At 43.4% G+C, this 16,964-nt stretch overlaps 1 protein-coding gene across 4 annotated transcripts in view; it reads left to right on the forward strand.

Moving 5' to 3' along the window:
* The first annotated feature begins 1,755 nt into the window (after positions 1 to 1,755).
* Positions 1,756 to 16,964, forward strand: part of TEX2 (testis expressed 2) — a 43,462-nt gene continuing 28,253 nt past the window's right edge. Inside the window, exon 1 of one of the 4 annotated variants that reach the window (XM_082066705.1) lies at positions 1,756 to 1,867. The gene's annotated coding sequence lies outside the window, so the exon portion shown is untranslated. Of the gene's footprint in view, positions 1,868 to 3,262; positions 3,397 to 3,896; positions 3,921 to 10,342; positions 10,831 to 16,964 lie in introns of those variants that run through there. The other 3 variants (XM_082066703.1, XM_082066706.1, XM_082066704.1) reach the window with 3 other exon arrangements.

A 16,964-nucleotide genomic window follows, 5' to 3' on the forward strand; every position in this document is an offset into this window, starting at 1 on the left:
CTGAAATACAGATACCAGCTCTTGCAACCTTCGTGTGACTTTGGCAGCGTGCACGTGGCTGTTCTGTGCGGCACACGGTCTCAGCTCTTCCCCAGAGATGGATGGCACCGCTGCTCTAGGTACGCACCTGCCATTTTCCCAGTCTGGATTCAGTGTCGGGGGGAGATTAGTCTGTGTGAGAAGCATCATGAAGGTTTTGCAGGCCTGAGAGAAATCAGTGTGAATTCACAGCATTCAAACTACTTGACCCGGGCTGCACTGTCAGTACATTCCCTGGGAACAGGTCTACCTCTGGGGGTCACCTTGGCAGCACGGTTTAGCTCTGCAGGCCCTGCTGACCTTGTTTTAGCTTGTTCTGTGGATCCACTTGACCTCCTGGCAGCCACGAGAGAGGCCCGTGCTCTTGCCCTTCTACCAGAGCATCAGCCCACAGGGAGACAGGTGGAGGTTGGAACCTCCTCTGTCTCTGGAAATGTGTCTTCTCTGAGCGTGTACAAGGACCTGATGTGAGGAGAGGTATAGAGCTGCGTCTCTGCAGATACGTGGCAATCTAGAAACCTTTAATAAATTAGAAAAAAAATAATAGAGAGAGAGAGGAAGATCACAGGGACAAATGAGAAGATCTATCCTCAGCTCAGCTTTAAAAAAGAAGCAGCAATACAAAACCAAACAAAAACACACAAAGAAGCAACCAACCACAAAATACTGTGCTTTAGCACAGGAAGCAACAAGAGCTCAGAGCTTGTGCAGGTCCCTGGGGTTTCAGAGCAGGGCTGGAGCTGCGTGCGGAGGGCGGCTGGGGACGCTCTCCAGGGACAATATGACCTGAGATCAGTGGGTGGGGAGCAGTGATGGGTTGGAGGACGAGATGGGCAAATTTGCGACTTACAGAGTTCAGGTCCAAAGACAACGGTGAAGCCATCGGGCAGGAGAAGAACTGGGAGGTGCTGAGGACGCTATCGTTTCAGTGTTTCACAAGCAGAGACACGCTGCAGAAGGAGTGTGGTGTTAGGAACCTCATACTGTCCTCTGTGCCCACAGTCAGAACCAGCAGAAGCTCACTGGGAAGCCTCGGCCTCTTGAGTTCTTGTTGGGTTGCTGTACGCACTGAGCGGGCAGGGGATCTTTGTTTTCGCCACGCTAAGCCTCTTTCCATCGTGTTTAATATCATACAGATAACAAACAAAATAACAGCCAGATAACAAACCCATGTATGCCAAGATTCATGTGTTCAGGCACAGCTGCTGCCTCATTCATTTTAAGGCTTCTCAGCAGAAAATTGCAAGCAGGCCTGTCCGGCAGTTCTTGGGTCTTCCCCAGGAGATCAGACAGCAATGAGAGATTTGTGAAAACCATGTGGAAACCCAAATCTCATGTAATGTTCTTTTCTCACAAAAGTACAAGCTTTAAACTGTCCTGAGCTGTGAAATTCTGATGGCGGCATTACAGGGAAATGAACTGAGCCTTGCAGTGGCTCGGGAGAGAAATATTACTTCTTATTTTACAGCCTGCTCAAGAGCTGCTTTTAAAAGGCATTTAAATTTCTTCCTCACATATTCCAAAAGATTAAAGTCATTTTTTCAAAAGCAGCTCCTGATTATAGATAGCTACTTCTAGAACCTGCAGGCCTGTTGTTTCTCAGAATTGCTGCATATTTATACGTAGGATACCGAAATATTAAAAATAAATAAGCAATACTTTATTCTCTTGTCTTGCAGGATGGGTGGAAGATAAATTATCCAACAAAAGGATTTACTCTTACAGCACCGAATGTTTCAGAAATTCAAAGATTCTTCCTTTTTCTTTCTTCCATCTGGCTGGGAAGAGGATTCCCAAGAGGCCATAACACCATGAAGCTCAGAGGCAGGTAAGTGGCCAGACACAGCCTGTGCCTTGTTATTCCTAGTGGGCAGATCCAGTTTGCTCAACACGTGTCACTCTATGGGAGAAGCCTCTGCCTAGCACCTGAGTTCAGGTACAAAAATATTTATCTTGAGGCCAAGTCTTGCAGGCCATATGTTGCCCAGGTTAGGTGTGAATAGTGGGGGGGAAAAGCTTCAGAAATTCTAGCAAATTGTTTATAGTTTAGCATAGCTAAAATGAACCCATCAGTCACAGTTTTAGCCATAGTCTTTGTTTGTGCAGGGAAAACCTGTTGTAAAAACAACCAACCAACCAACCGTTACCTTTAGACTTTGGACATGCTAACATTAGCTGTATATAATGACTCAAAGGTCTGCCTATATAGTGACAGCTATGAAACGAAACCTATCCCAGATGATGGAATATACTTGTATGTATATTTAAAACACAACATTGTCCTTTTAATTAAAAAAAAAAGGGTCTGCAGAATAGAAGCAATCCAGCGATAATCACACAATGCAGTCTTACCCTGCTCTTAGGGTAGCTAAGGCCAACATCAATCTGAGCCGGTGTAGATGTTGTAATCTCATTATTAACTGTCTTCAGAAGCAAGAGCAATTAAGTGAAGGGTAAAAGCAGTGGTAAAGCTGTAATTTATTGCATGAGACCATTTTTTGGGAAAACAACCTTTTGACAGGGAGAATTTTTTTTCTCAGTCTGCTTCAAATTGGGAAATATGAAGAGCAAATAAAACAACCTCTGACATGGTATGTTTGCTAGGATAACTGCCTAGTTGTTTGGGTAACGTAATTTTTGGCCATTTGTATAACTTCTTGACACCAAACAGCTTTGTCTGCTTGCACACACATTTCCTGCAGGCAGCAGCTCCTTCTATGAAATGATTTAGTCAGAGATGCCAGCAGTAAACATTCACCTGCAATACCTATGCATGAGTTTATAAGAAAAACCCCAAGCAAACAGTGTTTTCCTGGAATTGGCTGCTTATAGATGCGGTCAATGCAGAAATGAAGAATTGGGAGGTTTAACACCAACGCTGGCGGCAGAGAACGGCCCGCGATGTCAGTGGCCTCACAAACCCGGGCCACTTGTTCTTCATGGACGTTTTCCAAGTGACCGGGAAAGGCCACAATTTCGCAGCCCCTGTGTTGGCCATTTACAGGTTCCCGGAGCGGCTCCTCGTGTCACCTCTGACCGGCTGCCTCAAACTTCGGCAGCGGGCTGCCCGCCGGCCCCACCGCCCGCGTCCTCCCTGCCAGGGCGACCCCCGGCCCGGCCGCCCCCTCCCCTCCCTCCGGAGCGCCGCAGCCCCGCGGGCCGCCCCGGCCGCTCCCGCCCCGCCCCTCCGGCCGGCGCTGCGGCGGCTCGGCAGGCCCGGCCCACCGCGGGGCCCGGATTGGCGGCGCCGGGCAGCGCGGCCGCCTCCCCTCCTGCTGCCGCCGCCCGGCGCGGCGCGGGTGGCGCGGGCCGGGGACGCCGGGGCCGCGCCGGGCAGTGCCATGAGCCGCGGGTGAGGTAGGCGAGGGCAGGGCGGGCTCCGCCGCTCCGCCTGGGCCCGCTCCGGGCAGACCGCGCGCTCCCCGCCGCACCCGCCGGGGCGGGAAGCGCGGCCGCAGCAGCGCCCGGCGTGGGGCGCGGGAGCCCGGCGGGCTCCGCCGTGTGCGCGGGGCTGGGGGCAGGAGGGAGGAAGGGGCGTCCGGCGGCCGGGGGAGGCGGGCCGGGCCTAGAGCGGGCGGGAGGCGGCTCCTGGGGAGCGGCCGGGCCCGGGCAGGGGCTGATGGCGGCCGTGAGGGGCCGGCCGGGGGAGCCCGGGGGGTCGGGTCGGTGCTGGGGCTGCCGCTGGGTGAGCCGTGCTGGGCCGGGCCGGCCGGGGCTGGGCGAGGGGTTATTTTTGGGCACGGTCGGCGCGATGGAGTGCACGTCCCCTTTCCCTCAGTGTAACTGAGGTGACGGTTTGGCTGGGGAAGGGTTTGCAGTTTGGCAGGAGCTCTGCTGAACTACGAGTGGTGCCTTAAAAACAAGCAGCAGAGGGAACAGCGGTAACGTTTTTTCTTTCTGGAACTGGGGGAGGATTTCTAGTTGGCTTTTAGTATCAAAAGCGAGAGATTTTCAGTCTCCTAGAATTGTTTCCTTCTTTCTTGTCCTATGTGCCCGTTCTTTAGTTTCTGGCTCTCTTTTAATTCTCAGTATCATTTGTATTTTATCTCGCTGCTGCAGTTCAGTGTCTAAATCCATTTACATCTCTTCAGCATGTGCTAAAGTTCCTTCCAGATGTCTGTGCTCAACTTCTTGATGATTTGTATCTGTCAGCAAATGTCTTAAGGAACTCCAGTCCCTAATTTAGGAGAGTTAAGTTTACAGCGAGTTTAAATTGAACTTCTGTCTGTAACTTCCATATTGCAACTGTAAGATAAATTGGTGTAAGACTTCAGTGCTGTAAGATTATCTTCTGTTAAGATGCTTTGTCATACTCCTCTGTCTTCACACAACTCCTCTTTCAAGATGATCTTGCCTGCAGAACTCGAGGAAAAAAAAGGCAGGCTCACAGTCTCAGGGGCGTATTTTTTTACAAGGAGATGTATCTTTTTTAAAAATAACTTCATATTCCTTAGCTCTGTATAAAATTGAGGCAGTGTGAGTATCCTGTTACAATTTTCTGTGCATTTTAAATGTGCTAAATTAGAGGTAAAGCACTTTAACTTAAGCAAAAGAAAGTAAACCAATGTTTTTGATGTTAGAATTGACTTTTAAAGACTGACATCATGTTCTTTTATGGTACATGAGAGGTTACTGTTCTGGTTGACTTCAAAGCTGATCCAACAAGCTGCTCTGTTGTGGGTGGCATGTTTTTGATGCTCCGAGTAGGTGCTGAGGTTTGAGGCGGCGTTTCTAAGGCAGGGCAGGGTAAGGTCCTTTCTCTATTGAGCAAAAGACCAAGAAGGTAATTCTGTGCTCAATGGTGTCTTATACTGGACTCTGCCGATATATTGTATCCCCTGTGAATTGTATTGGTAAGCTGACTACTTGTGAACTTTGCTCTTGATCCGTGCGAATAACTTATTTAAATGACCGATATTGCTTGTCCAGAAAAGAAAATCAGTTAATCCACAGTGAAAACGTGAAGAAAGACACAGCCCAATAGAATACATATATTAACGCATGCTTCTTTTTACATGAAAACAACGCTTAGTAGTTTCAAATATTAATAGCAAATGCTTAGTTATTTCTAACTAAAGAACTTCTAAGCCAGCTGTTTTAGAAAGTGGAGAATGTGGAGAAGGAAACCTTGACAGAATGTATGATACCAATAATTTCCTTGTTGGGGTAGATGTGTAAACAAAGTAATAGAAGGCAGGGAAACTTGTTTGGTAAATAAAAGGTTAAAGTAACCAAAATAAATGGAAAATCATGTAGCTAGAGGACTGAAGATGCATTGTATTCCAACAGCTTCTTAGCTGATAGATTTGGGGATTGTGCTGCTCTAACCTCACCTCTTCGTGCGAACTCAACCAAATCCATGAGGCTTCTCTTGTAGTGTGTCCGAAAGGCCACCAGCCATACACTGTGTGAGTGGGTAGGTGAACATGCTAAGGATACGTTTCACGTGCTGTTTTTCCACTGTCCTCTGTGCAGTATCAAGGATCGAGCTTTAGCCTGTTACGGCCCATGTGTGGATAAATTGTGGTGCTCAGTGCACAGGGCGTAGCTGAGACCTGCCCAAGGCTGTTTGTTAGGGTAAATTGTAGGTTTAAAAAGAATGAAGAGGAGGGTAAGGACATTCTGGTCTTAAAGGAAGTCTTGGAGCTTGGAAAAGTCCTTCCAATCTCTGGATTTTTATTCTTTTCCTTTGGTAAGACAGGAATTGTGGTATCCGATGTCCACAGTAAGTAGTAAAGTTAATTCAGTGTGCTCTAAAACACTTATCCTTGAATAAAGGCATTGTGTTCTGGAAGCCTGTGCTGCCCTAAATGAAACAATCAAATGACAATGTATGTTGGAAAATAAGAGCGTACTGTAGGCTTAGAGATTAGAGAAATAAAGAAGAGTTAATACGGTGAGCTTTCGTGAATGTGTACTTGGTATTAGAAGAGAGATAATGTATTCAGAGTAGAAATCAGCTCTGGAAATGCATAAGGGTGCTACGTTTTCCCAATAAAGGGGATGAACAGTGAATTTTCTTACTCTAGGTAATGTGAAGTGGACACTAGAAAGGATGTGTTGTGATTTTAGGGTAGATCAGTGCAATACTGAGAGGACAATTCCATGTGTCCCAGATGCTGAAGAATGCAGTGCGTGAGGGAGTTAATTATGGCAGGGTTGGCTTTGTACCCACTAGATAGCGAGAGACCCGTTCAAAGAACAGTCTCCGCGCAGAGTTGTCTGAACTGTCATGTACTGTCTTGCATTGATGGTCCAAGATCTCTGACCAAACTGGCAATGCTGCCTGTAACCGATCTTATTCCTGGTGTCATCTCCTTGCTACAGAGCTAGAGGTTAACCCTGTTTTGAATGAGAGAGGTTGGACCAGACGAGCTCCAGACATCTGTTTCAACATGTTGAGAAACTGGTGAAATTTGTGACATGAAGACAGTTGTCCAAGTATTTTCTATTGTTGCTTCACTATTTCTAAGTGTTTTCTACTGTTGCTTCATGCCTTTATTGCACTGGTCTGTAGGGGAGGCAGCATCTTCGTTAGGCTTACTAGGAAAGGACATAGATTGGGGGTTTTTTTGTACTACAGGTGGTTGAATTCAGCTTCTTTTCTGGATACACGGGACATAATCCCAATTATTGTGTCATAAAAATATATGACCTGCTGTTCTTGTCAGAATTGTGAATTATCTGTTCTTGGACAGTTTAACCTTTTTTAAAGCTTCTGTTAATGTGCAAGCCCAGAAGTTTGAAGGCAGAAAGTTAATAATTATTGATCAAGATCCCGTTTCCAGCCTGAGGCAACAAAACATGAAGTTTGCACGTTGGCTGGGAACATTTAACATCACCTGGTTCCTCGGGAGCGTTGTGAGGACTGCCAATCCCACCAGTTCTCTGGTGCAGTTATTTGCCTGTGTGGTTCCTGTGTTACCTGCCTGCTCTGTAGTTTCTTGCTGTGGAATGAGGCTGTTAGAGTGATCAATTATTTTGGATCCCCAGGGCTATGGAAGTGTCCGTTTTAAGACCTGATTAACAGATGCATCATCATTTAATGGGGTCCTTGATGACCAGTATCTCTGGAAAATAAAAAACCCCAAGTACCTTAAGTTGAAATTGCTCAATAAGGAGTTGCTTAAAAACTTGTTGTGTTGGCCATGGCCAGTCCTGCCCTGGCTGGAAGTCCTGGGAGGTGGGACGCAAAGGAGCACGTTTTGACAAGAGTGGGTGAAATATCTGCATTATGCAGTAATCCTGGTAAATTTAACAGGTGTTTTTTTGTTTCCTGCTTCACGCCCTGTGAGAAGAGCAGAGTTCTAAGGTGTTGGGTTATTTAACAGTTGTCTTTATCCTGTGGATACTCAGAACTATCGTCTCCAATGGCACCGATTATTAGTGTCTTTGGAGGGGCATGAGAGTATCACGGTAAAAAAGGGTATATTCTCTGATCTTGCCATCCTGCTTCTCAAAATTCCTAGCTCTCTGTTTGTTGTCTTTTTCTCCTATTTATTTTAACTCTTTCCTTTCTGAACAGCAAGGTGTGTTATTCTGCTGTGCCAAGTCTGAATCAATACACAGCATAGCAGTTACATTAGTGTTCTAAAATACGAGAGGACTGATGGACAAAGCATAACAGAAAATCAATAAAACATAGTAAACAGTGGTGTTTTCCCATGAAGTCCAGGAGGGTAGCACAAATGAATTGTCGTATGAACTGGACTTTAATATTCATTACCTGGTGTCTCTGTGGTTTATCAGCTGTTGTGCTCTCTGACCCCACCGGTGTTTGATGACAGGAATATTGCAGAAGAATGTCCCTTAGTGCTGGTGAACGTACTGCGTGTCCTGGACCACTTACCCTGTCAATGCAGGATTGTTATCCTGAAGCTGTGCGAAAATGGGATGGTCAAGCTTAAAACAGGATCTCTTAAAAGAGTATGAAAAAGCATATTCAGTAATCAGGGTGCTCTTCTGAGGATCTGTTTAGAGTCCAAAAAATTGCTATATTTGGTTTTAGTAGCTAATGCAGATGACTGAGAGCTGTAAGACTCTAGATCTCACTCTGGATTTCGTGTGTTTTGTTTAAATTATACTTCAATTGTAAGATAGGACTGCACAAATATAAGCACAAAGCAAGCTACTGCCTCCCTTCATACTGGGAATTTCAAAACAGATCACGGAGGGCTGAGATGTAAATGCAACCTATCATGGGCTGCAATGGAGTTCTGATCTGAAATTAAATAAAAAGCTGCGAAAATAATTTTGTTTCACTGGAAGTCAGGATTAAGACTGAGGAAATAAAAATGTCTGTTTTATGAGCCCAAACAGGCTCGAAAAATAAGGCTCCTTTGAGAGGGAGGTAGTCATGCTCACACGCTTGTGATTGTGGTAACTTGCTGAGGAAATATTGCTTAACATGTGATACTAAAAGCAGGTGGTGAAAGTTGCTGTCTAGGTTGGGTGCTCCCTGGTTTTTGGCTTGTAGCTGCAGCACGTTGTGTTACGTTCCCCTCCGAAACCTCTGTGTATGAAGACGCTGCCCACCTGGGGCTCTGCCCTGTGTCCAAAAGTATCTTCTGGCCGAGGCCGGGGACGATAATCTCGCCGCCAAATTACAGAATTCCCGTGGCTTTCCCACACCCCCTGCCCACCGCTCCCCTCCCGCCTCTTGTTCCTGCCTCTCTGCCCCAAAGTAGCCGGGGCAAGGTGAAGATTTCTGCTCTGGAGACCAAGCTGGGGATTGCTTAATACATATCTGTATTTCTGCTGCCCAGAGGGGCTTCACTTTCTTTCCTAATACTGTTACGCAACATTTGGGGTTGAATGCATAAGTAAATGTATGTTGGTGGTAAATGAAAGGTATCCATACATTTCTTTTCTTGTTTGTAACTGCTGTGAAGTTTGATAAGGCTTATCTTTGTAAGACCTCCTCGGTAGCAGTTCTCTTTGTCTAATCGCTTTCACATTTCTTCCTTTTCAACTTGAAGTATTAAACAAATTAATTGGGGGAAGGGGGCAGAACTAAGGGGGAGATAATCCTAAATGTCTGTCAACTCAAAAATGTGCTAGTTAATAAAGGCTTTGCCAAGTCTTCAATAAACCTTCTGAGCAAATATGGGACAACTTCACGAAAATATTTTTGTGAAAAAAAAAGTAAAAAATTTGTGCTATTCTATCTGTGTGTTATTTTAGTGAATAACAGAGATGCGGATGGAGAAAGGACCGGCTGTGCGTGCGGACTGTGTGCTCTGTAATTCCTGTATGACAACAGGCTGTTTTCCAGGCTGCCGTAGCGCTGTCTGGAGGTCACAGACGAGCTGGAGATCTGTGCCTGACACTTGTGGAAAACTGCGAGGGTCTGGAAAGAGTCATTTAGAGGTGTGTTCTATTTAAGAGCATAAATATTTGGTTGTATGGGTCTCCATTTCTTTTGTCATGCAGCTTTGAGATCTGGATTGGTAGTGGTTTTTGAGTATTGGAACAGATTTTATGAACCTTTGCTTTTCTGATGAGGTGGAACAACTTTTCAGTTTCAATTTTATTGACTAGATTTTAAACATTCTAGCTAGAAATCTGTTAGTCTTTCTATCAAGCCAAAACTTCACAATTAAAATTATAAAAATGAGTAAATTGCTGTGCCGCACCATGAGTGTTGTTTTAATATTTTCTCAGGATATATTTTTTAAAATCTGCCTCTCGCATCCTCATGCCCTAAGCGGGCAGTGAACACTGCAATGGGATGGTTGTCCTGCAGATTTCTTTCTAGTCCCAAAGTGGAAATGGTGTGAGCAGTGACCCTTCAGGCCGTCTCTTCCGATACCCCAAGCGTAATAAATGCTGATTTGTGTGGTCTGCTCAGAACTCAGACTATTAAAGACGACATTGTCTATTCCCATCACACTTCTGATGCTTCACGGAGTTCAGGAGAACTTTGGGGGGGTGTGGAGGCAGCTCCATGGTGTAACAGAGAGGTGTTTGTCTCACTGTGTGGCGGTGAATGTCACATTAAAAGATTCCCATCCCATGTCTAGATTTCCACCAGTACTGTGTTTGTTTCATTTTCCCCAAAAGAGCAATTATCGTCTCTAAAGCCTTCATTGAATGTTGCGTGGCAGATCCAGCCCTGCAGGGACAGGTGCAGCTTCCACACGCTTCAGTCATCGCTGTTTTGTCACCTTATCCTGGATGACAACTGGAGTTGCCACCCGTGCTTGGCGTCTCCGCCTTGACCTCCCTCAGCAGTTAAACCCAGTTTTAAGCAGCCACACCCGCTGTGTGGTGATGTGTGAGGAAGTGGGTATGGATGTTCCCCCACACTTACTAACTGCGTGTGCAGTTCAGAGCTCGTGTGCTGCCTGACTTGGTTTGATAAACAAATGCGTGGTGGATTTATTAAGCATGTGTATAAGAACATTGCCATATGCCTGAAATTAGAATTTCCTGTATAATACTGTAATTGAACAAGGCAGGATATGGCTCAAAGACACTTTTATTTCCCTTTGCCCTTTTGAATCCATCTGGTGGCTTTTGCTGTTCTTTTATCTCCCAGCAAATCAAGACCTTAAAATTGATGACCTAAAATTAATTTCCTTGAAGCTGTTTTAATTATGCTTTTCTTTCTGTGTGTGTGCAGGCACAAAATGTAACCCACATAGAGTGGAGAGCATTTGTTCTCATTTTGTCAGGTAGCTGGGACTACAGACGCTTTTTCTGTCTGCAACAGTAGAAACTTTTACAATGCTGAAGGCACAGGGGAAGGATCCTCTCATATTCTTGCTGTGTGAACAAAAAGGCTTTAAGGTGCGTAAGGAACTTCACTTTGTGTCATCACAGCGCGCTGATTTTCATTTTCCTTATGAGAAATATGGTGTCTTTTATATTTACTTTTCTGTACAATAATCCTGTTAATTCGGACTGCTGGCAAAGTTGTTTTTCTTTCATGTATATACCTGCCATAGTTTCTTAGCAATTAGGATTAGAAAAACATGTTGTGGGAGGTGCTCATCATTTTCTGACTCAGTTGATTTGAGTCAAGCCTGTAAAGCAGCTGTTAAGGTCAGGCAATCTGTAATTGACCTATCAGATGTTGCAATTAAAATTTGTCAGAGCTTTTAGAAATGAGTTGCCTCAATTGCTTTTGGGGAAATGAAAAACAAAAACCCCTCAAAACTACCAGAAAGCTTTAATACATTAAACGGATATATTAACCATTGCTCTATTCTATGTCTAATGCAAGAAATGGAGGGGAATGCAAATCAAAATAGTGGCTTTGGGTTTAGTATCCTGGTTTTGGCAGGGACCTCCTTCGTGTTCTGGACAACAAAGTCCAGGGAGCATTCTTGGCAGCATCTGTCAATAGTTTATACCTTGAAACATTTAGAGTTATAAATACTGTGTAAAAATAAGAAAACACATTTAAGTGAGAACACACATGTGGATGCTTTTGCCACATACTTCTCCTTCTTTTGCCTTAATACTTTTGTGGATTTTGGAAAATATGTGAACGTACTGTAATAGAATGACTAGGAATTTGGTGGTTGCTGTGCAACTTGAGTGGGTGGGGGGATGGTTTTGGTCTGTCTGTCATCATTCAGTATTTTTAATAATAAAATGTTTACCACACTCTTTAAAATGAATCTTTGAGAGACTATACTGAAATGTGTATGACAGTTACAAGGCTCTAGAAGCTTTTTGACAAGCTGAAAAAAACCCCCAAGACCCCTCATGTCTTGGTACGTAGTTGGGGAGCTGGGAAAACCAGGTTTGTCTGTCCTAAGGTTTTTAATTGAGCCTCACTTAGTATCTTCACTCATCAAGGTTTTAGAGTTTTTCTGTGTTGTGTGTTTGGTTTTGTGTTTGGGGTTATTTTAATAACCAAAAACTTCGTCTTTAGCATGGGAAAAATTGGGGTTGTTAGGGGCCATCTGGGTTCCATTTCAGTCTTGGGGAGATGTTCTGCTGTCCTCCTCCTGGGGAGCTGCAGTGCTGCTCAACTTGCCCATTTGAGTTTCTAGGTATTTGAGCTAAACATAAATGTGAATGAAGTGAGATGAATGTTGCCTTAGGCGAAGGGAGATGGCCGGTACTCGCCAGTTCTGCGCAGTTTGACATTTTGTTTTCATGCTATTCTTAGGACAGGGTTTCTTCAGAGTTGACTTTACATTTTGTAAACCTTCTCTAGTGTCAAAAACGTCTCAGAGAAATAAAGAAACCATGATTCTGTACTACAGTTTGTCCTGTCAGGTAAAAAAGCCTTAAAAGCACTTGCGTGCTAATTCCCTGCAAAACATGACGTTAGAATGAATGTTGTACGTATGAAATATAAGACTTGATAAATCATTAAAAATCCACTGGGAAATAAAGAACCCTATCTCTTTGGGTAGCTATGGCATGTGGCTTGTAAATCTGTATATTCCATTCCGTTTGTAATGATATTTCATAACTATATTTTACACGGGGACCTAGAGCTTGAGTTATTCAGTGCTGCTGCTCATCTGTGTATCTGTGTTTAGATTTATGTGGACAAACATATTAATTTTTAACATCTTTTCTGCTGTGTGGAATGTGTGTGGTGTTTTTTTTTAACTTCAGGTGCTGTTAATATTGACTGAATTTTTTTGTTAGTGAAATTAATGTAAATGTAAAAAAAAGTCCTTGAGTTCTGACTTGTTACTTGTAGGGAGTTTGATGTGCATTTGAATTGTTGGGGAAAATAAGCCTGTAATACAATTCTGCTAAGCCCTTTTTAATTTAGGATTCAGGGCAACTTATTTCACTTCATTTTGAAAACACACTTTTCTGTAAGTCGCTCAGCCAAAATTTCCCCTATAAGATTTTTATAGTGACCTTTAATTTAATCAGTGATGCGAACAGCATTTTCAACTGGGGACTAATCCGCAGAGGTTTTAGATAATCTTCCATCAGATTAATGAGGAGTTGATATTTTTTTCTACCCCGTTTTCTGCTCTTCTATGAGTTACTGCGTGTTTTAAGTTTTGATTCGACTACTTTTATTTCTTCTGTTGGGGAAATGTTCAGTTTCCTATAAATACCACTTTACTTCAGTCTTCAGGAAGGTATTAAATAGGAAGAAGTTAATTTTTTCAGAGTTCTCTGAGCAATCTCCAAGCACTTACCTTTTTGTGTTTGTCAAAATTAAAGCGTTTATGAAGTTTTTGGTGTAAAGGATGTGTCACAGAAAGAGAACGGGAAAGAACAATCATTAATCTTTTATTCCTGACGGCGTAGAAGCTGATGTGACGGCTGACCTTTCTTGGGCCATTGGGGAAAACGGTCATGTAGAATAGACTCGCTTTGCTGACATTAAACAATTTATTTTATTATTTTTGCAGCATTATAAATACAAACTTGTATTAAGGATGTTATTAGCTGTGCCTGGCTTAAAAGAAATCAGTAATTTTGAAGACTCCTTATCTGCCATTGCAATTTTGTTTGACCTTTCTGCCCTAGACTTTGGTAAACGCCCCCCTTATTTGTCTCTCCGAGAGGTCTGTAGTTTTCGTTAAAGTATCATTTCATTGACAATACTTTAAAACCTTGCTTAGGAGCTGTCATTTAAGTATCTCCAAGTGTACCTAGACACTGGTTATTTAACTGGAATTATTCTTGCCTTAAAGGCATTTGCACAAATATAAATATAGGTTTATTTAGGTTTTTTTTTTCCCCTGTGAGGCTCAGAAGTCCTGGTTGGAGGTATTTTAACTGTTAACCAGCTCAGTTATGGTAACCTGGTTGGCACCTGTTAGAAGGTCTGTGTGTGTATATTATAGTGTATATTATGGTCCATAGTGGGTGGCGCCATCCGTTTTGGCTGCGGTCCTGCTGTTGGCTTTTGAACACATTGGTCTACATTCTTTGAATAGTATTTCATACTGATATAACATTTCCCGGTTCCGTGCGTAGATTTAAGCCAAGTTTTACTGGGGTTTTTTGGTTCCTCTTCTGTCCCCCGTCTGTATCTCAAATCCAGCTGGGTGAGCTTGAAAGGTGAAGCAAAACTTCTTCTACCTCCCGTTGCAAAGTGAGCTTTGAATTGTTACCTCGGACTGGGTAACTGGATCCCTGACACAAAGATTTCACAGGGCTATTGTGTGCTGGTAATTACCACCACTTTCTGTGTAGTTCATTTAAAAGTAATGACTAGTGGATGCAAAAGGAATAATAGGTGTTAACCATGGAATACATTAACTCATGGAGATGCCAGGGGAATTTAATTTGTCCTAATTGAATGAGGATAGGAAATTATGTTAAAATATGGGGTTTGTTTCCTTTTTATCTTTTATGGTATAAATCTACTGAATGAGATGAAGTTTGTTTGACAGGTTATGGCCCAGTCGCTGTGATCTCAGCTTCAGTGAGGTCGGTCTGGGCTAAATGGGGATTTGCTTTCTAGACTCGTAATGATAGCAGAGTATTGGAGATACAAAACTTCTGAGCATTTAAAACATTGCTTAAATAAAGACTGTAAGCAATAAGGATCACTAATACCATGCTTTGTTTTGAAGGACTTGAAAGGAAGCCTTTTATTTTAAATATGTATAACAAATAGCAACGGTGCTCCCGTATCTCTCAGTGTTGGGAGATACTGGCCGAGCCTCTAGTAAAACAAGTGAAATCTATAAGTTGAATTTTATTATATTATTGGGGAAATCAGAGACACAATCAGTTAGAAACATCTTTTGCTTTGAACAGTGATGGTTAAACTGCGTGAAGTCAAATTGTTGCATTATCAATAACCAAATTAGCAGCTTCCTGAGCAGCATTTAAGGCTTGTTCTTCTGACCCAACGGAGAGATGCGGGGAAGTATTGCAATGCTTATTAGTAACCTGTAAGACTTCTTCTTATCAGGAAAGGAATTTCTGTTCTGTGGAAAACACCTTATTTTGGTTTGTGTTTAGTAGCAACGAACAGGGAAAAATACAAGTTTTGAAACCTTGCGGCAGATTTTGGTGAGAGTGCTTTACTGAACAGCATGCCCGTTCCCCTTGGGGAGATCTAGCGTTGAGTAAAAGCAATGTGACTGGAATAGTTGGTTGTTGCAATATGTCTGAATATAGTTACCCAATCTGTCCTGTTTCCCCAAATGAATGATTATGAAAAGCATTGAATTGCTTCGTTGAATGTCCCTTAATTAGTAAATGTGACTAAAATGAACTGCGTGTGGGTGGATAAAATAAGTCTGGTATGTGTAACTTTGACCTGTTCTTTTAAGTTAGTTCCTAGTTTGCTGCTTTATGTGTTCGTTGAATAACTTTCTAAATTGTGAGTGTAAAAATAATTGCTGTATCTATTAGGTTGGTAGTTTAGTTGTCTGAAACAGGCACTTCAGAGCACCGTGTGTTTTCTCAGAGCTGTGAAGTTGATGGCTCGGGGCTCAGCTGGAGAAGGATCTGTGTGTGTTTGTCCTCCGCAGGGCGCAGGACGAGGGTTTGCCGGTTCTGTTTGCTGTTGGGCAGAAGGACAGATTGCCCGGGCACAAGGACAGATTGCTGTTTCTGTATTTCTATAAACACTCCCAGTTAGTCACTGAGCACATGTTCCTGTGGTGACACTTTTTTAAAAGGTGTCGTGTCCTGACTTGACCCAGCACTGCCCAGCACCTGCTCCCTCTGGGTGTCCCTGTTCCTCGGCCGGTGCATCGCGGTGGGGACGTGTTGTCACCTGGTGTCACTGTCCTCAGCTCCCGCACCGTGCGCTGGGTGAGCAATGGGGTGTATTTCTGGCCTGGCTTGGTGTTTGCTGTTGTAGCACTTTAAAAGCAATGCCTGCAGGTGCGGATTGTAAACTGCTCTTGTATGGGTGATGGGCATGCGGTGCCGTAACATCAGAAGTGAAAGTATCAGTTGTTAGTTGACAGCTCTCTCATTCCACCTTGCAGAAGCATCCAAAGTTCAAACCTTTGCGGGAAAGGAATTATTTTCCTAGCGGTCTCCTTCCCATCCAGGTGAAAATTCATGTTTTGAATCATTTGAAGCCTGAGGATCTAAGATGATTATTCAGACCTTCCTGCCATGTGAATAAAACCGATACCTTACATCTTCAGAATCAACAACAACAAAAACCCTGAAGAGGCAGCTAGAGAAGGTGGAGACAGTGTGGCTTTTAAAAGGAGGAGCAATTGAAGCCTGGGTTTCTGCAAGTATCAATGTAATCTGTAAGCAGAATTGTGCCCCTTCAGACGGGGAGGCTGGAACACCAGCTCTCCAAACAGCTGGGAGAGGAGTGGAGCAGAAAACGGGGACGCAACGAGTGAGGAAAACGTAGTCGGAAATCAGTAAGAAGTGAATCTGTTAGAATGACTTACGGTGTAAAAACGTAGGGCTTCAAGAACCTGAAGAAATATCTTTGCTCTCAAAACCGAACACCTAGTGAAGAGCTGTCAGTAGTGGGAGAAGTCAGCGATGCTATTGTTGTATTTGCTGTGGAAAAACTTCTTAACGTCTACTTTGTGAAAAAAAATTTAAATCTTTCACAATAAAAAAGAGAAATTGTGCTCAGGAATGTATGGGAAATATGGGCCTGCCCGGAGCAGGGAAAAATCTCCCCTGTCCTGTTTGGGGAGGAGAAACTGCTCTCAGCAGGATATCTGGTGTGTTGAGAGGGGTTAGTTGTTTAAAACTTGGAATGATGTAGGGAGCGCACTACTTTTGTCATCCCAGTTGATATTCAGAATGCTTGTAATGAAATATCAGCTGTTGGTCAAAACATGTACTCTCTAAAGTATACAGCATTACAATATTTCTCCCGTATTGTACACTGTTTTGGGTTTTTTTTAATTGTATAAATTGTTTGAAGATTCAATTCAAGATACAGCTTCGAACAGCTGCGCTTGGGAAAAGCATGAACTGCCTTGTAGCAAAACCAGCCTGTGAACAGGGTTGATTCTGAAAGTTCCAGCAATTATTTGCATAAA

Source organism: Streptopelia decaocto (assembly GCF_964273445.1).
Source record: "Streptopelia decaocto genome assembly, chromosome: 16".
NCBI lineage: Eukaryota > Metazoa > Chordata > Aves > Columbiformes > Columbidae > Streptopelia > Streptopelia decaocto.